The sequence below is a fragment of the Cupressus sempervirens genome, chromosome 6 (genome assembly GCF_028749045.1).
Source record: "Cupressus sempervirens isolate cs-2001-9-10 chromosome 6, ASM2874904v1, whole genome shotgun sequence".
Taxonomy (NCBI): Eukaryota; Viridiplantae; Streptophyta; class Pinopsida; order Cupressales; family Cupressaceae; genus Cupressus; species Cupressus sempervirens.
This window is the reverse complement of record NC_143123.1, coordinates 271,629,458-271,654,333: the sequence shown is the minus strand read 5'-3', so window position 1 is coordinate 271,654,333 and position 24,876 is coordinate 271,629,458. Positions and strand designations below refer to the sequence as shown.

General features: G+C 33.1%; 2 pseudogenes; one reads left to right on the top strand and one right to left on the bottom strand.

Moving 5' to 3' along the window:
* The window catches only part of LOC149552275 (protein NRT1/ PTR FAMILY 5.10-like), a 90,726-nt pseudogene that overhangs the window by 51,850 nt on the left and 14,000 nt on the right, over nt 1-24,876 (top strand).
* Nucleotides 13,149-15,805, bottom strand: LOC149552276 (putative aldo-keto reductase 2; annotated as a pseudogene).

Below are 24,876 nucleotides of genomic sequence, written 5' to 3'. Positions count from 1 at the left end.
TGTGGTGCTTGACATATTATTTTTCAAACATGTCAAAATTGTGCATCCATCCTTGAGTTGATATTAATCAAATGGGTCATGATAGATTAACTTATACATACCTTTCCACCTCTTAAACCATTTGCTAGATCAATTACCATTGGTGTAACATTGGGATCTCCATTATGATGAGCTTCTTTAACCAATGAAGCAACATCTTCCCATGTTAATGAGTGACGATTTTGTTGAGATTTTTCAATCCATAGCATCATCCAATCAATATTGTTTGCAATATACAAATGAAGTGCATCCCACTCATGAGAAACTGTATATAATAAATTGACTAGTTAGAAACAACTTATATTGATGATGGATAATAATTAATGAACGACAATAACATCTTATAATTACCTCTCACTTTCCTCAATCTAGCTTTCCCCATCAAGTACTCCCCTTCGAATTTATTCATGGAGTTGGGATCCCAAATGCAATCTACATGGATCTGTGATGCAAACTTGGGAAGATATGCACTAATGTAAACCTCTCCCTCAACCATGGAACCCTCAGGACATGCTCTCTATTGAACCAAGCCCTACAAAAAATTTAAGTGCATCTCAAGCATCCACATTGACCTATTTGGTACAGGTCTACACAATTTGATCTCCTCAACTAGATGTATGAGGTAGTGTTCTTGTGCATTGAAAAAATTTGAAGGTAGACACTTTTGTATCTCACACAAAAGCTGAGGAATTTTTCTCTTCCACTACTTTATGTCTTTTTTATCAATTTATTTAGATGACAACCACCTAGAAGATATTCATCACACAAAAATATATTAACGAGACTAATAACACTTCCATACAACAAATCTAACAAATAACACTTCTAACCTCATGTATTTCCCAAGATGATATAGAACATGTTTGATACTCATGTTGTTGAAGTTGTGTGGGAGAGATAGAGGTAGAATGTGTTGTAGTAATAAAATGATCTTTTCAATATATTATAAAATAAAATAATCAAAAGTACATGATGTTTTCAATCATGACATACCTTGAAAAAGGTATGTCAATCATGCATTTTCAACCCTAACCCAAAATCACCTTTTGTTGATATAAGACTACTTATGTTTGCAACAAATCATGTGAAAATTTTAGTTTTTTTATGGCTTCATATATGGCATCAGTTTGTTGTTGCGTTAATAACCAAGGAATGGCACTCATATTAATCTAGTTTCCATCTCTATTTGATTCAACAAAAAACTCCAATGCATGATCAAATTCATCAATGTCATTGCAAATTTTGACCAATTTTTCTTTTTCACACCTTTCATTCAATATTTTCCATAGTGTCTCTATTATATTCTTTCCAATATGCATAGCATCAAACAAATGCACAATTGGGAGATGCTCATAGTATGGAAATCTACTAAATTGTCTAGGATATCTTTTAAGTCCTTTTGGAAGTTTCTCATCGATGCCTTAACAACCTTCATGAACATCAATTATATCATTAGTAAACAAAATATAGTATCCAAATTTAAATTTCATACAAAAACCTAAATCAAATGGAATGACATTACCTCAATGATTCATTCTATTGTATTCCAACTTCCACACATGAAGTTTCATTCTTCCTGGCTTTGATGTTGTCTCTTCTTTCCCATTGAAAAGATGTTTTTAAGCAATTTGATACTTATGATTTCTGTAGAGAAAGTGTTTATGCTCATCGAACACCTACTTTCCTAAACTTTTTGAATGGTGAGATTTTATCTTTGGACCACAAATTGGACATGCAAATTTTCCCTTTGTCTAAGGACCTACAAGATCGCGCATAATTGGATGACATGTGTAGTATAAGATTCATATTTGCAACTATCACATACAACAAAAAATATGTGTTAACAGTTTTACATACCAAAAAAATGAATTAGTCCAGGGGCATCATGTATAGTCCATACAAGCATTGCACAGAATTGAAATTGCCTTTGACCAATTGGTCTAGAGATGTCAAACATTGTGACCCCATTATATAATTCCAAAAACTCATCAATCAAGGGCTCAATATATACATTCATATCTTTCACTCGGTACTTACTTAGTTGAATGAACATAAACAAAAACATAATTATTATGGTCACTTTGATACTGTGTTTATAAATTAATTTTAGATGACTATTAAATGGAAAAATACCTAGTACAATCATTGCCAACATTATGTGCTCCCTTTAATGGACATTGAAGAAGGAATGTTATTGTTAATAAAAAAAACAAGCCAAGCCAATTAAATAGATCTCATCTCTCCAAGTGGATTAACACTGTTTGCTACCAATGAAAGCTTTAGATTATGATGTTCTTATTTAAATACTGGCCACCTATCTTCTATGTCCTTAAATGTAGAACCATCTACATGCATTTGCATAATTTCATCTTGACTTCTATTGTGTGCACGACAATCCATAAATTGTGCCAAGCTAATACACCTAAATAATCATTGCAAGCATGGAAAAATGAGAATGTACCGAAGAACCTTGTAAGGCGGCTTTTTTGTTATTTGATCTAATCAATATCTACTAATGTGACAATTAGGGCATTTCGTTGCAAATTCATGTTGTTTATGATATATAATATGAACATTGGGACATGCACGTATTGTTTGATACTCCATTCTGATATCTTTCATAATGGTCGATAATTCTCAGTCAGAGAAAGGTAGAATGTTCGATGCTAGTAACAACCTATGGAAATATATTAATATTAATATAAAGAATTGTAATGGTACGCTAACATAGAAGATGAAAAAAATGACATTGTACCTTAGCATACATGAGATTGCTATATTGGATATACCATTCATAATCTTGAAGTTTACCAGCAACAATACAACAGAGAGAAGTTTTGTTTGGGAGCCTTGGTACAAGGGCTTGTATGCCTTTTCAATTATAGGTATATCAAGGTTGTCTCCATCATCATCATTAAATGCATGACTATCATTGTCTTCATCATCTTCATCAGTTGTGCCAATAACATCTTCTTCAAACTTGTTCTCTGGCACATTATTAGCTACACCAATACCAACATCTTCAATTGTGTTCTTTGCCTCATGATCATCTTCTTCCTTGGGAGAATTATCTTCTACTTTGATATTCACACCTCCATGTTCCACCAATTCAAAATTCACATTCACCAAAGGACGAAAATCGTTTCCCCCTTCAATGTGATCGTGTTACCTACAATGTCTCTGAGTTGTTGTGCTTAGAATTCTTCAATTCTTTAAGCCCTTGAATTTTTTGCAAGAACAATAAAATTTTCCATCACCATTTCTTTTGAACTAAAACCACAATCTAGCAGTTGTCACCTTATTTTGTTCTAGGTCCATATTGTTAGGCGTGGACTTTCTTTAGAAGAAAATATTCAAGCTATAAAATTATAACAAATATAAACATACAAGTATTAGTAGTTTTTTGTATATAATTGATAATAATTAAACAATTAAATATTACTATCTCTTTAGTAAAGATGGCATCTAAACAAATCAAATGAATTATACAATATAAATATTGGCATTAATTTTGAACAATATAGCATTAGCATTGATTCTAGACTTCATTCAACTTGGTAGAAAGCTTTTGAACGATTACATCCACGAGGTAAGGCCGAAGAAAGTGCATACCGCATTGTGATGATCCATGCTACCTAACTATGTCCAAGGCTACCTAACTATGTCAAAGATGTCTACACACTGGAGGCATACTTCGCCTACTAGGTTGCCTACATACCTGTATACTCGAGATCAAGACCCTTAAATTACTCACTCTAACGAATATGTAGTTCTGGTTTCTAATTGTTTTGATGTAGTTATATTCTTGAAACCATTGGTGAGCTTTACTCACTTAATACATCTCTTCGCCATCATACACCTACCCAAGGGAATCAGGCAATTTTCTATAATTACAATCATGTAATAACCTAGTACAACCTTTATGTTGTAGTTTACAATTAATGTAAGGTTAACCTATATACGTTCTAACTCACTCCTTATAGAGTTATGTTTTAAATCTTGTAACAATAGTCAATGGGTCTAAATAGAGCAGTGAAGTTAATGCTAGATGGGAACAACTGATTGTTCATTTTATTGCACCTAATCTGATGACAATTCTATAGAAATTTGTAATCAACCTAGTAATTAGCAACTAGACCAATTGACACATATACATCCTAACTCATTCCTTATATAGTTATGTTTAAAAGCTTGTGGCCATGCTACTTGTTGAGTGAGTTTTATTGTTTAAATACATACACACACACATACATACATATACATTGATCAAAAGGGCATGGCAATGAAATCCTAGATCTTGGTGCAGGGGCCCTAGGTCCTAAATAAGGTGGTCAAACACCAGGTAGGATAGTATAGAAGGTGATCAATAAGCATCCAAGTTGACACAAGATAGTTTAGACAATCTCAAACATGTATTTAGGCAAGTTGTTTACATGTTGTAATAAGGTTATAGGTAAGTCAAAGGTTGGTCAATGATTGGTCAAACATTGTGAGTTGACCAAAAATCTCCATTTTTATGTTTTTCAATCTTTTTGCATATTGTGGTATAGTTTTGAAGGCATGTGGAGTCTTTTATTTGAAGTTTGTGTAAGAATTGTAAAAATTGCAAAAAAGTACAATAAAAATTGTCTTGTGACTTTTTGCAATTTTTCTTGCAATCTAGAAGTGTAATAGTCAAATTGTTATTTTGATCAAACATGGAAGGATGAATTTGTAAGGTCAAGAGTTGTGACCTATAAATTGATTATCTTCAACCTAGTCTAGGTTATGGATTTGGAATGAAATAGCAATCCTTTTGGTGGGAAAATCCTTACTCTTGTTGATTCGGTCTTCATCCCACCATAACATATACATACATACATATATAAATACATACATACATATGCATACATACATATATATACACATGCATACATACATACATCTACATATGCAATTTTATCGCTCATTTAACTAACTGTACTTTCAAATGAAAATTGAGGAACTAAAATATTAGAATCATATAAAGGAATCGTGGAGGAAAGTCCAAATTAGAACCAATATCTACAATCTAATAGTTTCAATCAATTAAAACTAAGATGCAAAAGAAATTCATGTGGTTCAATGCATAGTTAAATTTATGTCTGGCCTTTTGGAAGTGATTTGAGGCAGACCAATTTGATGAGAGAGACCCAAAAGAGAGGAAGAGTAAGAGCTCCTTCTTCAATTGGTGGTATTTTGGTTTATGCAGTGGTTTATTTGTATTGGTTCTTGTGATCATGTACATTCAAGAAAATATTGAGTGGAGTTTGGGTTTTTCTCTCCTAGTTGTGGCCATAGCTATTGCTCTTACTCTATTCCTCTTTGGAACAAAGATGTACTGACATAAAATACCTTGTACCAGTCCAGTAACTCAAATTGTCCAAGTTTTTGTTGTAGCAATTTGCAAGTGGAATATATATGGCCATTCTAAAGAAGGCTATTTATATGGTATTCAAGGATTAAAGGATGAAAAGAGAAGACTTCTACCCTCTTATCAATTCAGGAAAATCTCATATATACTTGTTCTTGCAATTTGGAAGAGTTCATTCATAATTTCATAAGCAATTACATTTCTATTTAGTTTTAGGTTCGATCAACTCTGCTTCTTTTTAAAATGCATTTCACAAGCTTAGGAAAATGCTTCTAAGAACATTTGGTGTTGTTCTATAGGTTTCTTGACAAAGCTACAATTGCAACAGATTGAAACCATGAGAACAAAACAAATATTGATTGGAGGGTATGTATAGCTACACAAGTTGAAGAGGTCAAGCTTGTTCTAAGATTGATGCCTATTTGGATGACTTGTTAGCCGATAGGCTATTAAAGGTGGACATTTCATCCAAACCTATCCATTCAAGTAAACCAAAAACCATTTGTGGTTTTCCCTATTGAAAACTACTAGATCAATGGATATCTTGTTTCAATCATGATTGCCAGCCATATTTATTATGCATATATGTTTCAATCTTGTTCACCCACCATATTTATTTCAAGATTTTAGATATGCATATCTTTATATATATCAAGAGATCTTCAACATATCTGTAAGATTTGAAAATTGATTCATTGCAGATGTTTATATAAATATCTTTAACTCAAATACAATCAAATGAAATCTTTCATAGATACAAATAGGGAGAAATACGAAATATGCAATCAAAACAAATCTTTATGCTCATTTCTTTTTCATGTGATTTATAGGTGAGGGTGTTTATGGTCATAGAGAGGACTATGTGAAGACCGGATTTCTCATTGTGGTTGTGGCTATTATCTACCAGTGCAGTTGGGATGTCTTTATCGCCCAAGAGGAGCCAAAAGTGGGAAACAATCCATAAGCATTTAACATTTAGCTTATTGTTTATTTTCTAGAAAGGGGTGACACCGCGAAGGGCTGAAGTACAGTGTGGGCATGGGTGGCGTAAAGCCAAGTGGCCAAAAAAAGGTAGCACTAGCTCATGTCAAGAGATTTCCCTTCATCACAAGCCTCTTTCACTCCTCCAAACAACTCCTCTAAAAGATCCAGTTTGTAGGTCTCCTTCTTATGCGGCTGCTCCACCACGGGCAATGCAGGGATGGTATTTGAAGCATCGGCCGCCATTAATGGCTGCTCTGATCTTATGAAAACTTTATTAATCTTAAAAGAATGAAATGAAAAAGCTCTCAAATCTGCCACAGAAAATAAAAAACCAGCACGCACTCACCAATCCACCGAGAGGGATACCACATTTGTTGCTGTCACATGGTTTTTCTGGCTTCTCTCTTCTCACCAAAGTGTAGAGGAAACCATTCACACCAAAATCCTACACATCTTACATAAGAGATTGCAACCCTATTCATTTTCTATTTTTTCCCTCACTCTCTGAAAAATTAATTTAAATTGAATATTGATGAAGTTGCAAGGTTCAAAATCATGTGGATTCACCGGGAAGGAAGAAAACATGGAGAGGGAAGATATAAAGACATTGGTAAAGAAGTGGAGGGAAATATACAACGATGAATCTCTTGAGTTGAGATCAAATAAGAAAAATGCATGTGAGGGGAAGAGGAGATATGAAGCAGAACAAGGCACTCCTCAAGCTTTATGTGGTGAAATGCCTAATACCTAAGAAAAAAATGTCTCATTCAGCCGTGAGAATTAACAAAATATGGAAATTATAATACGTCATGATGAACTTGTAAATAGAAAGGCAATAGCAGCAGCCCATGTTTTACTCAAACAAATTTCCTATTGACAGAAAAAAAAAAACAAAAAAAAACAAAAAAACAAAACAAAACAAATTGGTTTGAGTTTTTTGGGGAAAAGGATGTGCGCATCCATCTATTCTTTCTTCCTCGATAATAATTCATGAAAATTTACTATAATTTTTTATAAATAGTACATTGATCCTTTAGCCCATTCAATCAGATCATATAACTTCTGAAGTTGTTCTGTAATTTCACCATGACTATCATAGGAGCTCGATAGTTTCACATTTGTAGGTTCAAATGTCTAATCCTTCACGTTTTTCATTTTATGTAGCATTTTTCTATAGTTTTCTTCCATGCATATTTCAAAACATGTGCTCGTGGATAACTAATCCTAAAATTTATGGATAGATTTGCTTAAGGATGTACTCAAGTCCATGTGTTTTCTCAAAAGATTTGCTTAAAACCACTCGACTCTAAAAATTTCAATAGGTTTCTTAAGGATGTGCTCAAATCCTTCTGAGAAACATTACTTTCATGCTATCTCCTTCTGTATCTCATAATTCAATTTTTTTTCGTAAGCTTCCTTGCCAATTTGTGATGGAGAATCTTTCTCGGGAATGTTTCTATGTTTTTATAAATATTTGCATCAGGGCTTCTGACTCTTAGAAGAAAGATATTAAATGATTGTTCAAGGTAGCGTGTTTCGATTCCCTGTTGAAAATATTTCTTTCTTAAATTTCATACAATCATTTTTTTAAGGGCTCTCAAGCCTTTAAAGGATTACATAAATTTTCTAGAGTACGTGCTTCTAATCTTCTAGAGTGCATTAAATGCTTATGTTGAGGATTTGTCTAAAGATTGTTTCTTTTTGAAGTCCAAAAAACCTTGCTAGCTCTGGTGTGATGATATCATTAGTTATTAAAAATGACTAAAAAATATAGTTTGTGATTTGATCTTATATCATTGTCAAATCTTTAGATTTTTTGTTCTTTCCCATATTTAGGGAAATTGCTTTCGCTTCATAAATATATTTATTGTCTGATGTTAGATCTGTAAGGAGTAAGTGTATATAATATGGTTGTTCACATATATTATTTTCTTAGACATTTAATCTAAATATATGAAAGGAAACTTAAGAGATACGAAAAACAATTAAACATTGTTAACTTGAAATAGTTAAATTTAGTTATTCTTAAATTAATATACATTTATTATAGAATGAAAAGAAATTTAGAAGAAGCTTGGGAAATAATGGAGTTTAAGCCATTGTTAAGATATTGATGAGATGTTGCATATTATGTCATGAAGTGTATAGAGTATATATTTACTATTGATTGTATAAAGTGTGTCTTACTTTTGAATGTTGATTAATATTCATACGACCTGTGTATCTTAAGTAAACTTAAGTAAGTTTTGTGATTAAACTTAAGTAAGTTTTGTGATTAGGATATAATGATAGACATGTTAGGTAAAATAGCATTTTGATGCCAACAATATATAAGAAAATAATCAAGCGTTGTTTCATTGTATCTCTTTGAAACTAATAATATCATGAATTATTAACCCAAAAAATAATGATTACTTTAAAGGAATGAAAGTAACAACAAAACTAATTAAGTGCCTAATTTCTAAGGATATGTAAACATAATTTTCCAAGTAAATCTAAATCAAGAGTTGTTTTGAAAGAAGCGTGATTTAATGAAACAACTCAAAAAACTATTGTGAAACTATATACAACTAATCTCATTGCTCAAAGATAATTTAATATGTTATATGCCAAGGAATAAGATGATGGAAAGTAATATTAGATTTGAGGAAGATCATTTGGGATATTGTAGATACTATATGATTTCAATAATGAGCAATGCTAGAAACTAGTTCCTGTTGATTAAATAATAAAAGAAAACCAAATCAACCATAAATAATAGAAATCTTCACAACAATAAATGCAAAGAAATATAGAAAGAATGAGGGACTACTAGAAGTCACCCACCATAAAGCAAAGCTATTATGATACACATTAACAGAGGATGTGTCAAATATGGTTACAAATCTCTAAAATTGAAAGAACTTCAAAGCCATGAGTATGTTCCATTGCTCTTATCAATTCTTAACCCTGAAAATATCTCAAAGACTCATTTCTCTGCATCAGTTTTTTGATGTCTTTTGTGTTTGATCTTTTGAGGGTTGAATGCCTTTAACTCCATCCCAAGGCATATTTTCTAGAAATTGTATCATATTGGTATTTTTCTATGGCATTCATAATTTCACTCTCTCACACCTTGTTCTGTAGATATGACATTTAAGCTTTTTCTCCTCTCATGTTGCATGGAAATTGTGAACATCCTTCCTTTGAGTACCCAAATCTTTGTGTTGCATGGTGAAAATCATAAAGACACCAATCATATGCCCCAAAATCATGTGAATGTTTGGTATTTGAGATTAGTGGTCTATATCCAAGAATGGTTTTTCTTGTGTGCTCTAAGACATGGACGATTGGCAATAGTATTGTGAGATGGGTGAAGAACAAGTTACAACTTTTCTGCAAATGTTGGATGATCCTCTTCTCCCCACTTTGTATTTCCATTGCGAAAGAGTGGGGAAATCTTATTTTTTATTGGAGTGTTGTCAGGCTGGAGATTTAGATTCACTTCGCTTGAAATAGAAAGTAGGTTTCTTTTCCAAAGAAATTGCCAAGTATTTTATGAGATTGCATAGATTCGTATTATTATAAAACATAAATTGAGAATTGAATGTAGGATAATATATAAAATATAGTTGTAATTCTACATTAATTTTATATATATATATATATATATATATATATATATATATATATATATATATATATATATATATTGTTGGTTTATTAGCATCTTCATATAACTAGAAAAACATGAATTGCGAATTGATTGTGTAAAAGATCTTGTATTTTGATTTTCATTACCATTGTAACCTTTGATTTTGTTCTCTTTATATTTTTTAGCACAATTTGATTTGTTTCATCAATGTCATATTTTTATCATATTGAATTTTATCTTTCTATTAACCACCATGTTCGTGTTCCAAGAAGTGCTCTATTTTGTCAATACAACTAGTTTCATTATCTTGAAAAATGTCTTGGTTAATGTCATATCTTTTGTTGCATGTATAGGTGTCTTCCAAAGAAAAATAACTAGTGTTAAATGCTATAAAACAAAATTCACAATCAGGTATTCTTCACACAATATTATTGCTTGTTAATGTCTAAATCTACAATTCATTGATGCACTAAGAAAAAAGGTTTGGCATTCATAATTAGATATAAAGATGTATCTCTAGTGTGCATAAATGAACACAACAACAAACATATAGAATTTAAAATGAATGATACATAATAATATCATAGATTTTTAAGATGATAATTGTGATGCATTTGATGTCTCATTTATAGATATCAATCACCTTCTTCCAGTTAAAATGGCCCCTTTAACTAAATCTGCAATTACAATTATTAATGATGGGAACCTACAATTACAATAATAACTCGAAGTCGTAGACATTGTTGAGTTGGGACCAAACCAAAAAGTGATGCCACAATACAAAATGGACCTCTCTGATGGAGTTTTTAAACAAAAAAAAACAATTCCAAAGAAACATAATGATTATGTCACTAGTACATTTGACCCCAATTTTTGACCAAAATTTTTGACCATCTATTAAAATGTTTTAGATTGGTCAAAATATGCAAGGAAAAATATCTTTTTTTTTAAATCCATGCCCGTGTTGGTCGAATTTTCAACCAACACGAGCTTCATATGTTAAATTTTTTTTAAAAGTGGGAAAAACTCATTGTTGCTGAAGACGAAAATGGAGGAAGGGTTTCACAGGCTGGAGGAGGCAAAGGCGAAGGTTTTTGAGAAAGGGGCATCTATGTATAGGGGGTGTGTGGAGACAGGTGTGGCAGCGACGGTGTTAATGAAATCCTTGCAATCAATGTTGTCGTCTGCTAATGAGGAGGCCAAGTTAGGGCTGAAGATGAGAGTGGTGGCGTTGGTTAATGAGGATGGGGTGTTTTGATAATGCAGGATCTATTAATTGCTGGTTTCGACATCACTAGTGCAACAATAGAATGGGCAATGGTAAAACTCATTCATAATCTAGATAAAATGGAAAAATTCCAAGGGGAGTTAGAGGAGGTTGTAGGTCATAGTAGAAGAGTGGAGGAATCTGATATTGATCATCTACCTTACCTTCATGCAATGGTGAAAGAAGTGCTTCAACTGTATCCTCCTGGTCCTCTTTTGATCCCTCATAAAGCATCAATATCTTGTGAAATAGGGGGTTTGTGATCCCCAAAGACACACAAGTATGGGTTAATGTGTGGGCGATTGTGAGGGATCCTGTTGTGTTGGAAGGAGCCTTCCAAATTTATGCGAGAGAGGTTTTTGGAGGGAGAGGGAGCTACTGTGGACTTTAAGGGACAAGATTTTGAGCTTATACCATTTGGAGTAGGGAGAAGAATATGCTTAGGGCTTCCTTTGGCTGATAAGATGCTTCATTTAATTTTGGCTTCGCTGGTTCACTCCTTCAACTGGAGTCTTCCTAATGGAATGAGCACAAAGCAACTAGACATGGACTATATATTTAGAGTGGTATTGTGGAAGAGTCAGAATTTGGAAGCAATCCCACTACACCTACAACATCACTTGTATTAATTCTTCAATATTAAGGTAATTTCTTCAATACGTTGGATCACAAAGTCTAATATGATAATGTCGTTTAGAATGGAGGTGTCATAATAGATTTAGTAAGTTGACTGACTTTCCCTACAATAATTTTATTAGTGTCTAAGACTCTAAAGTATCAAGAAAAGTGGCATCTGTGTACACAACATAGTGAACGAGGGCTACCATTTCTTTCTTAGGTGTCACACCTCTGTATCAAGAGAGACATACCCATACAATGTAGACCCTTCCCGCACTCTACATGGCACTACTTCTGTGCATATCAATGAATTTGAATTCAATATTATAAATAATTTTTGCATGCAACTTCTTACCATTATATACTTATTTTTGTTTAAATTAATATGATCATAAATGAGTCTGAAATTTTTATTAGAAAGACTTTGAGATTTTTATATGGTTTTTGTAATGTAATATGGGTCTTATTCAATGTTATACCACTTCTTTGAGTGTGTTTCATATTGTTTCAAGGAAATTCAAGGAAATTTGGATTTATTTGTAGCTACGGGTTCTTGTGCTTTGTCTTGATAATAAAACATGAATTGGCACCGGATGGACATTCTAGATTATCTACTTTGAAACGTGAATTTGTTGACATATGGGGTGAAAACCTCTAATGTATCCTTGGCATGCACTGATAATAAATGGCATATTGTTATCCTGATGTCCAAGCCCACAAGTTATGTGGAGTAACAATGGTTGAATATCGAAGTCTCTGAGAGAACCTTGGAGACATTACGACTCATTTATTGGATCTTTATTACTAACTCCTGCTTAAGATCCATGTGGAAGGGTTTGGATTTATCACTAGTCCATAAATATTGTCATGCATAAATGTTAAAATGCCAGTATCATTACTATTAATGAAATATATTTCCACCAGGTTTATAAAACTCTTTATAGAGTCATTTACCAAAAGCTCTCTATTAATAGGATCTGAAAATACTCTATTAATAGACTTTAAAAATACTACATTTTCAATAATAAGCATTTATAACTGATATAGTACAAGGCTAAAAAATCCATTTATTTAGATTTTTTTTTTTTAACGCTGCTAACTCTTCAGAGCCCTTTATTCATCTAGCTCAATTGCAAATGTTCTGCTCTGGAACACAAACATTTACGTGCTTTAATTCAATCGAGAGTGTTGTATGGGGGTGTTTCTAAATTTATTCAGGTCAATTGCAAATCAACAGCTCTGTGTCGATCTCCAGCTACAGCATCTACAGGAAAGATGGCTTTGATTTCATTCATGTCATCTGCTGTCAATTTTACCGAGAGAGAAGATATTATCATCTAGGTTCTTCATCTTGGTGATTCCAAGAATGGGCACAACATCATTTCCCTGGTCTTGAACCCATGCAAGAGCAACCTGGCTTGGGCTGCACCCTTTTCTTAAACTGATCTTACTTAGCTTTAGTAATAGATTTTGGTTCCGCTCAAGATTCTCACCTTAAAACCTCGGATTCCCCTATTTAACAGATCAATTATTATGATATGAAACAATCAACAATGACAAAATCAAATCAAATTAATTTTTACCTTTATTGTCAGTCTTGTCATGTAGATTTTTGTTTAGATTTTACTTTGTTGTTCAGTCTCAATGTTTGAACTCAACATCAGATCATCTTTAAAATGGTACAATTATTAAATGGAAAAAAAAATCCTATCCTTTACCTTACGAAGTCATTATCTGTCACACTTTGAAGAAGTTTTCCTCCTGTGTTGAAGAAACCCATGCCTAAAGGACTGTATGGAACAATCCCAATCCCCAACTCCCTATGAATGGAATAAAATGAAATAAAATAAATATAAGTAAGATTGTATTCCTTATCTAAGTTCAAATGGAACAAAGTTCAAAAAAAATCTTATTAAAAACTTCAACTTTTGGTATATACTGTGAACCCAATTCACAAATATTTATTCTCAGTTCTCTGCAATCTATAAAGTAAACATTGAATCACTGACTGTTGAGGTATTATATCGTCACAATGTTTACCTAGAGGTGGGAATAATTTGGGCCTCAAAATCCCTACTCAAGAGAGACCATTCAAGTTGCACAACAGTGATTGGATGCACTGCATGGGCCCTACGGATTGTTGAAGTAGAGGCTTCAAACAGACCCACATATTTAATATTTCCCTCTTCTACCAACTTCTTCAGTTCACCCATCTGTATAAAAGGAAAATTGATTTGCTTGTTATCAAATTTCTTATGTTTTGCTAGGCGTCGGTAAAGAGCCAGAGGGATACAATCTTGCCCTCCAAAGCCATACAAACTTGATTATTAGACACATATTTTCTAGTGAAATTAGAGGTTTGAAATTTTGATTTTCCTGTTTCTGAGACAAATCCATTGACTCATGTTACATTAGCTTCATAAGAACTCATCTCTCATGACAATAAGTTGGAGTAGTATTGCACTTAGTGACCTTCTAGAAAGGCTTAATGCTTTACCTTATGAGCATCATCTAAATGTAATGAGTACTATGTGTTCCATTCATTCTTATGAAAAATGAGTTCTTGTGAACCACTATTAAAATAACTTGTGTCAATGCGTTTCACTAGAAAACCACACAGTTGAATCCTTGTAGTAAAATCACAATTTGACTTGCTGTAGAAAATATTTCATACTTATCAATCTCAAGAATTGATATGTAAAATATATTTCTCACATCAAATCAAATTCAAGATTCAATTATGTAGTTTTTGGACAAAAACCATTGCCCAAAATTTTATAAATAAGATTAAAATAAAAAACATGTCACAGTAGTACAGATTTTGAATCTTAAAACTTACAACACCATGACAAAATAGTATTTTGGTGCAAGGTTAAGGGTTTGGAATCCGAAGACTTATAGTAGCTTCTATGGGTACAGTAATATCCACCCTATGCTGGTAATAAAGATCAATGTAGTCTATATCAAGCCTCTTGAGGCTTGCTTCACAGGAAGCCCTGACATATGCAAGATCTCCCTTCACACCAAATTCTCCATTACTCCAAGTCAATCCAAACTTAGTTATAATATGCACCTTCTCTCTGATACCTTTCAGAGCCTATTTAGGAAGGAACAATAAAAGCATTATGCACGGTGTTAGAACAATCAAGCTCAGAGAATTAAAAGATTAAGAAATGGAAACAGTACGAGTTGGAAACAAGATGTGCATCTTTTGATCAATCAATGGTTTTAACAAATGCATCTTTTGAGTAATATTGATCACTTTTCAGTGATGGTTTATATAGTTTTCATCTATGTAAGGATTTGATACAATTGATGCTTCCGCAGCTCATAATTATGTTATAATGTTGAATTACTTTTCAGAAGAGTCTTCTAGTGCAGGCTGGAAAAGAAACGTTAGAACTAAAGTATAAACACACAAGAGAGCTTGTTAGGTTTGTTTACATGAATGATCCAATGTTTTCCAAGATGACACAAAATAAAACAGCATGTATGGTAGAACCATTTTTTAAATTGTAAAGTGAAGCTTCTCGACACCTAACATTTAGAAACTGTTATCCAAATTTGCTCATCTACATCACCACTTATCAGTTACAGCAGTAATCTTAAACTATATCATAGCAGTAACTGGGAGCCAGGCATGCTCAGATCAACATGTATGGTAGTCACAATCAAACATGGATTTCAAGAATTTTTAAGGAAATGAAAGCATTTCATTTTATTCATGCTGCCTATCCAAGAACCTTGAATGGCACAAAGAAATCTTACTCCTTTTGTCATATATTCTATCTTGGCTATATTTATAAGATGTGTCTGTATAATCTTTTATCTAACTTGAGAAGTCATACAAAATATTTGGAAATACCTTCATCTCTGAGTTACAAGGCTTAGAATCATGCTAAATTTCTTTAATCCACCTTAGGTTCAGATTTCTTGATTATGCTTTGCAAATATTGATACACTGTTATCCTCTTTTGTAAATCCAATTTGACATTATTTGATTGGTAGTTGCTCTGTATTATGCATTAATGGTAGTCCATGTTCAGAGAATGTAATCCCATCTTTGTTATATGAATAGAGTTCGCATAAGAGATGTTGGTATGGTTTTTATAAAGCAGGTTAACAACTCTATCTTCTAAGTTCTTTCTTATAAATGGACATTTGGATATGGTGATAGTAATGAAGGGTCTATATTGGTCAATATGATTGTGTTGGAACAGACAAGCAAAGGAAGTAATCAAAGCAATTAAGAAATGCATTGCCAATAAGAATCCTAAGATCCAAATTCTTTCTCTGACGGTTAGTATTGAATAATATTATAAATTTCTATATACATTTTGATTTATTTTAAGTTATCATTACTGAGATATTTGGTTGAATTCTGAGTGCAAAAAATTTACTATAGTAAGAATTCATTTATGATTGACTTTGATGGATAACTTTGATTTAATATTTTCCTGGTTATTTTTGCAGCTATTAGAGACACTTACAAAAAATTGTGGTGATACTGTTCACTTGCAAGTTTCCGAGAGAGATGTGCTACATGAAATGGTCAAGATAGTAAAGAAAAAGGTCTGTAAATAAAGCTTTTGTGTAACTTGCACATGTTTTTTTGGGTTGTAGCTTAAACAATTTTCGGTTTGTGCTCTTAGTGCATATTTTCAGCAATCCTTTATGTGGGTTTTATTTGTATTTTATTTTGTAGCCTGATTTAAATGTTAGAGAAAAGATCTTGGTCCTGCTAGATACATGGCAGGAAGCTTTTGGGGGGTCAAATGGAAGATATCCACAATATTATTCTGCATACCACGAGTTACAGGTAAGGAAAAAAATAAAATGAATCTTAAGGATGTTCAACAAATCTCATGTTTTTCAAGGGCAAGTTGAATATATTTGACTGACTCTGCCAAATGGTAGGGTAAAACATTGACCTTGAGATTGACCCTCATTTTTGTTACCTAGATTACAGACCTATTATCAGTCACAAATCAAACTGTAACAATTCAATCTATAGGTTTTAATGCCATATAATCAACATGTATCACATCCAGATGTTAGCTAGCTATTGTAGGCTTCTGTAGACCACTTTGGGACTAGTAAATGACCACTTTAAGGTATGATATGAAGTATGATCTGCAACAGAAAGACTGATATTATCCTACACAGGTTTGATATGCAATTTCCAGCCATTATATTCAGTGCCACGAATCTAATATGCACTTTCAACCACTATATCCCTTCAGATATGGTAAGTTTGAATGACACTATAATTTGATTCTAATATTGAAAACTAAGAACTCAAATGACTAGTACATTGTGATCCTGTTACACCAAACATCTAGAACTAGATTACTTGAGCAAATTACAGATTCACACTGAATGATATTTCTCATCAATGCTTTGGCAATATAAATTGTAGAACTAACTATAAAGAAGCAAAGACTGAGTTTCATAGTCAATATTAAGGCATTGTTATATCTCAAATCACATGTATAGGAACGAGAAATGTTACAGTTCTGGATCCATATTAGCTCTCCAAGCAGTAGGCAACAAGCCTCTATTTCCCATTGTGACTAGTAATTCAACTATGCTTTTCTAACCTCTGATTTTTTCATCTAGCACCAACCTTAAGAGCCTTCTAGGTGATCTATGTTGTTTAAATCTCTCTCAAATATTGCTTATTTATTTGTTGCTATTGTCAGTCCCAATTGTAGGGACACATTTATCAATTCACCCCTTGTACCACAGTTATCCTAGTATAGCCATGACAGTCAAACAGTGAAGGCTGAACTTCTTTTGAGATTCTCATGCATGGCTCTGAATACATTCTTGTCACATTAAATAAATAGACAACTATTTTTGCTAAGAACGCATTTTCAGTCTACTAGTCTTTTGTTTGTTTATGATCCATAGTGTTAGTTTATAGTTAATAAACTATAATAGTAGCTTATCCACCACCTATGAGCATCATCTAATTGCAATGAGTGCTAAGTGTTCCATTCATTCTCATGAAAGATGAGTCCTTGTGAACTATTACTCATGAAACATGGGTCAATGAGTTTAACTTAAAATCTACAAAGTTGAATCCGCATAGCAATATCATAATTTGACTTGCTGTGGAAAATATCTCCTACTTACTAATAATATATTTCCGTGTTGGGTAGTTAATGGTTGGTTCTTATGGGAAAAACGGTTTTAGAAGCTAAAAAAGTGAAGGCCTTTTGAAAAATAATTGAATATTGTAACTAATATAGAAAATATAAAAACAATATAATATTTGTGAAATTTTATGTTACTTAAAAATGTGATTCTATATTTTGTTTCCATTTTTTAATCTTGTACTCCACGTGTTCATCAATGTATCATCAATGGCCTTTAGCTATATAAGCTATAGTCTTATTCTAATATATGTCCTTTTCCCATGCAGTCGAGCTGTTGGGTATAGGTTTGGACCACATCTAAATGAAACTGTTCCCCTACTTATTAACTATTGTAAAAGTGCATCTGAAACTGATGAGGAGCTAAGAGAATATAGCTTGTAGGTGTTAAAAGAGTTTGGTTGTAGAGAAATTATGTATTTTCATCTCACACTATTTGTTAACATTAGTGGTTCCATTTTAAAAGTTCATATCATCTATATTGAAAGTATATGTATGTTTTGTGAAATGCATCTTCAAATTTCATTCTTCAAATAGAAAACCCTGATTATTCAAAAATCTGTAAATAATCACCTTAAAGATGCAATTTGCAGGCATTGGAGAGTTTTTTCCTATGTTGTGCCAGAGATGTGGTTGTTTATTGTGATACGATTTTGGAACTTGCTCTGGACTACATAAGCTATGATCCAAACTACACTGATAATATGGAAGAAGATATAGAAGAGAGTAATGGAGAGGAGGATGAGTATGTTAAAATTTCTTAAGATAATTATTTGCTTGAGAAAATTTAATTTTTGCACAATGGTGTCTTTTATTTTCATGTAATTATGAATTTTATGACCAACATGTGAATACTATTCTTTTGATGTAGAGAGAGTGCTAATGAATATAGCGATTATGAGGATATCAGCTGGAAGGTTCAGAAGGCAGCAACTAAGTGTTTGTCTGCTATGATAACATCTCGTCTAGAAATGCTATTAAAGTTGTATGAGGAGGCATGTGCTTTGAACCTTTCTCAATTGTTGATGGGAGATATTTATCATTTTCATAAAAGTTGACTCTATTTGTCCTATACATTTGCCATGTTTTTTGACCTTTGTGTGCCCAATAATTTTGGCTTAGTGTCTCTTCAGAGTTTATGGCTTACCTCTAAAGAGTGACAAGAATGGCCCTTTGTCTTTGTTAGAGTCAAGAGGATACATAAATTCCATTCTCTTGGCATAACACTAACCTGCTAATGTTATGCACAAATAGGAATAAATTGAGTTTTAAATGATATATATCAGTTGTTATCTCATTTCAAAATGTGGTTAGCTTTAGGAATTCTTTTATAAGATGTTATATGAAATGATTTCTAGCTAACACCTGCCAAGGAAACATAACTTGCTTCTTCTCACAGTGAATTCTGCTCAAGGTTTTGGCATTGTGAAGTGTAGCCCAGTTCTTTATGTGTCAATGGCAATATTGAGAATGCTAAGAGATGGCATGCTTATTCTTGTTGATGTTATTTCTTTGTTGATAAATATATCTATTGCATTTTCCTTGGTTTGTTAAATGGGAAGTAATCTAAGGGGAGAACACTTCGTTATGTTTCCAAGTAAGTGTTTTTATAAATATAAAATGATAGCATTATTTAGACTTGCACAATACACCAAATTTTTCTTTGCTTCAAGCGACTTGGAGGGGTGACTTGGTGAGTTGACTCGACGAGCCAACATGGTGAGCGAACTTGGTGAGTGAACTTAAAGAGTTAATCCATCTCACAAATTTCAAAAGAAAATGTTGACAGTTAATCCAACAATAAGATGCTGCTCTAACTAAGTGCAAAGAAAAGAAGGTTATTCACGATATTCAAAGAATGAGTTTTTTGAGAAAAACAAGTGCAAATATACGAATCTGAAGAACATAGAGTAAATCATACAGGCCTCTAGAAATTCAAGAAATAATACAACTCACAATTAATATTTTATATCTTCTATACATGCTAGGCTAGAATGCTTTTTCCTTTATGGAATTATTTTTGGGCTTCTACATGCTTTTTGGTCTATGAAACCTTGCTTTGTCAAGCCTGCCCGGGATGTACAAAGTTTTACCACAATTGGAAGAGAGATTTCTTGGTAGTGGGCCAAAAAGACAAGGATAATAAAATGTGTATCATCTAATATCTCACTGAGAAACTAACTTCAACAGATTGCTGGTATTCTGATTAAGAAGAAGCTAAACAAGGAAACATTAAACTGACAGAAGAAGCAATCCTTGAACTTTGCAAATGTTTTGAAGATTAAACCATATATATTCAGTGTGATGAGAATCAGATATGATATTATTGGTGTCAACACATATTGCTTATAGGAAATGGTTCTTCTATCAGAACTAATGGTATTACTATTAGACAAAGGCCATCAAGGAGATGGGTTGTAGAGATAGAAGACAACATTCAAAAGATCAGTTTGTTGGGCACCTTTGACACTGCAAAGGATGAAGCAGCCTGCCTTTTGAGGGGCAAAGAGACTGCCAAGATGCTCCTCCTCAGGTTCAAGGATGCCCGTGCCAAAAACAAGACTATCAATTCTAGTTCAAGTCCCAATTTTCTCTCTAATTCTGAGACAAATTGTCTCAAGAATCATTTCATACAGTCAAAAGTCAAGCTGGGAACATAGTATCTCAGCTCTAATGCCCATGTCCAAAATTTTGAACTTACCTTTAGAGAAGTCCTCTTGCATTGGAAGTAGGATTTCCAGCCTAACAAACGTGCACATTACTCCAAGTTCATGGGTGAGGGGAATTTCGAAGGTAAAGACAATGACTCAACTGGTTTTTCTCACAACTCTATACAACAGAGACATAGTAATGGTGAAAGACAATGGCTATAAACGTTAGTGAACCATAATTTGGTAAACTTTTAGTTTTCCATCCCTTGTCTCTCTTCTATTTAAAAATGTTCTTTGTTTTGGTAAACTTTTAGTTTTCTATCACCTTGCCGATTAGGTTCCGCCTTGTAGATTTGAGGCGACATGTTTGGATTGGATCTGGTTTAGGTCCTTGTTTACGAGTTTTGTGCCCAAATTTGGGTCTTATTTCATGTGTCTAAGGCCTATATGTTTCATGTTCTGGGACGAGGCCCACATGTTACCCTTTTGAGGTTAGATCTATCTCAAACTTAGCCTGGTATATGTTCCCAAATTCACACCCTATATGCTAAAGCCCTAGCCACTTGGATCTAGGCCTAATTAGGCATGTATTTCAGCTATTGGGGCCTAATCAAGCCCATTCTACATTGAATTATGGACTTGTCTAATTAGATCAGGTCTATTCATTAGACCGAGAGGCTGTTTAAATAATTTTTAGGCTCTAATCTCGAGTTTTGAGCTTCATGTTTCATCGTAGGCCTGATTATAGGCATCATTATATCTAGTTTAAGCTTGATTTGGTCATATAAGGCCCACGTGTTTCATTACAAAGGGCTGTCTGATTGGTTGATATTATATCGGTCTTTAGGAATGTGCCAACAGTCCCATAGGAATCTGGCACCTGAGAGGAATCAGTCATGGAGAAAAGAGAAGAGTGAGCATTGCCTTAGAAATTCCTATGAGCTAGTATAATAATATGGTTCATTGGTTCAATAGATCTCAAAGTTTGTCATTTTTTCACTTAATAATTATCAGAACATAATTATTGTTCCTCCATATTGGTATCGGTTATGAGTGTTGCATGCTTATTATTGCTCAGTCATATGTTGATTGATGTCCTCTTGATTATTTATATTTATTGATACAACTTCTCCTGACTTGTGTATCATCCTGTTACATAGTAATCATGGACCATCATTGGATATACATATGATCATTGATCAATTATCACTTGGTTTTTGGTCTTCATAGTAGCTATCATACTTATCAGCACTTGGGAACCGGAATACCCATTATGGATTCCTCGTTTTCTATTATGTATCACTCCATATTGATTTAGTAATTGGTTCATTAACCAAATCACTTCTTCTCATGATGTTGATGTGTATTGACTGCTCTTCAACTTCTTCCATGTATGATGCAGATTGATATCTTAGCTACTAGTGAAAATAGTTCTAAATGACGATTTATCCATAGTTGTGATTCTCTAATATGAGTAATTTCCTTCATCTAGGAATGATTGCTCAATACTAGATGTCACGCTGAGGATCCTTCACCATTTGATCATGGATAATCTTGTGATGGTTATTGCTTTACAATTTACATGATGACTAGTTTGAAGATGTCATGCTGACTGTCCCTTTGAATGGTTTACCCATACAACATAAAGTGTTTGATGCTAATGAAATCCTATATATGAACTACTTGAGCTCCTCCTTTCCTCTTGTTGGTAGTTGTAATGATTTTTATGCATCCATAAACAAAATCCACATCAACCTCTGATTGAAGACAACACAATTTACAATTTAGAAACTACCATGTGTATGCCTATTTCTTGATGAAGATAAATACTGACTTAATTCCTTTATTTTGTCATCTCCTATGCTGCATCTTCTCAGTGTGAAAACAAAGGTTGTGATGTGTTTGACTATTTTTCATCTAGCGGTGCTAATCTATGTAACTTGATATCTTTCTATTTTGATTTGTTTAATTTTGTAACAATATTAACTAGTTCCTCTTGTATTCAGATTGGTGGAGGTTCTTACTCATCTTTGTATTCAAGTCGTGGCATGGGTGGTGGATACTTAAGTGGCCGTGGCTCATCCTATTATCAAACTGTAAGTATAATAGTCATATTTTTTACTGTAAAATTTTAGTCTCTAATAGTAAAGTCTAATCTTTTGTTTGTGAGACCTTACTGTGGTTTGAGTAGTAGACTACAAAGCTGTCTTAGTATGATGTCTCTTTAACACATCTCTATGGCATACAGATATGTGATCATGAGGCTGCCATAGCCTGGAATAGAATCAAGCTTTAAGAGGCATAATTTAATTTTTTAAAGGCAACATTCTTTTTATATGAGAAGAGGCTCTTGTAGCTTGAGGTGGGTGAATGAGAATCGAAGTGCAGAAATATTATACAAGCTACTAGTTGGTAGCTTGAGAATTTGAAGAGATATTGGTGGTAGCATTTACTATTTCATAAATTAAAGATATTAATATCTCAGGTGTGGGAAGGCATAGTATGCAAGATGAGTAGCACATTATTGTTTACTTGTATCTAGAACTTTGTTATTTTTGTAGGAATTTTCATCGAATGACTCTTGCAGATAAAGGATGATGAGCTTGCATATTTTGTCAATGCTTTTGACATCAACTGGAAGACATTTTTTTTGCCACAAGTAACTTAGGTATCTAACTAAAATAATAAGATAGCTCAATATAAGCATAACTATATTGAAATACAGTATAGGATGCCCATGCAGAGTTTTGACCTTTATAGTTAAGAAGCTTAATGTAAAAAATTAAAAATCTTTGCCTATGTACATGCCATGTATCTTAGTTCAAGATAACTACCTTGTAAATGTTTTAGTTAATTTGATAAATTTCTTAATGGACCAGGTACCTTGACTATGGTCTGTGCAACTTCATTAATATTATAATATATCTTAGCCGAAGTGATAAATAGAAATTGTGGAGATGATATGCAAAACCTTAGTTTGAATGTGAGATGGACAAATAGATTCCCCTTTAGTCTGCCCTATGGAACTATTGTCAATTATCAACCATACAAATATTTTTATCTCTTAGTTGCTACCTTTTAGAAGGAATTCAACTTAGGTAATGAAGGTCACTGAGTTTGAATGTGAGATGAGACACAGACTCATGTACTATTAGGAATATCCATTCATATGGAGCTTAGATGACTTTTCAACAATGTGCCAATTTATTTCTCATAGTTGCTTTACAATAAAATTGTAGTAGCTCTATGCTTTACAATCTGCATTCTTAAAAAAAACTTATGTAATGTGGTAAAAAACATTTGTGCTAGTTTTCTATTAATTATTTAATGAAAATGCTAGGAATGGTTTTTTCCTTCTGTAAGGTTGATTGATCATGATGTGTCTTAATTTATCTAACAAGACACAAATTAAATATTGAGGCAAAGCTAATTTTCATTTTATTCATGTTCTTTGTAATTAGGATACAATGGCCAGGTGACCAGTTGATCTAGAGGAGGAGTTGAGGTTGATGTCTCAGGAAGTATGTGGTTATGTGGAAGTTGTTCTGAATAGTCTTGTTGCAAATGTACCCAAAGTAAGAACCTTAGAACATCCTTACATTAAAGAACTACAGAAATAGGCGTTCTTCTGTATGGTTCTCATGAGTATTGACTTGTCCTTCAATGATTGACAGGTTGTGGTGCTCTGCCAAGTTGAGAAAGCCAAAGAGGAAATGTTGACTCAACTTTATAGCTTTATCAGGTGAAGGTTAATTACATGTGGCTAATATGGCCATGGTACTAGTTATATTTGTTTTCTGTGTTCCTCATATATTATTTTTCAATTCTACTTCAAACAGCTCTCAGAGTACAGCAAAGATTGAACAACTTCTCCAAGAAGATTAGAATGCAAAAAGGAAACATGAGAGATTCAAAAAATAGGCATCTTTATTGTCAAGACTTACTCATCAATTAAGTATCCATGATGTTCGAGCAACAAGTGATAATTCTTCTTCAAATGGAGGTACTTGATATATTAGTTTTTGTTAAGTGAAATGTTCCTTTTCATAGTAATTGAATAATATATTTAATTTCTTATAATGTTTATATCTATATACAGCTTCATATAAAGGGAGAATTGTTACAATAGATCT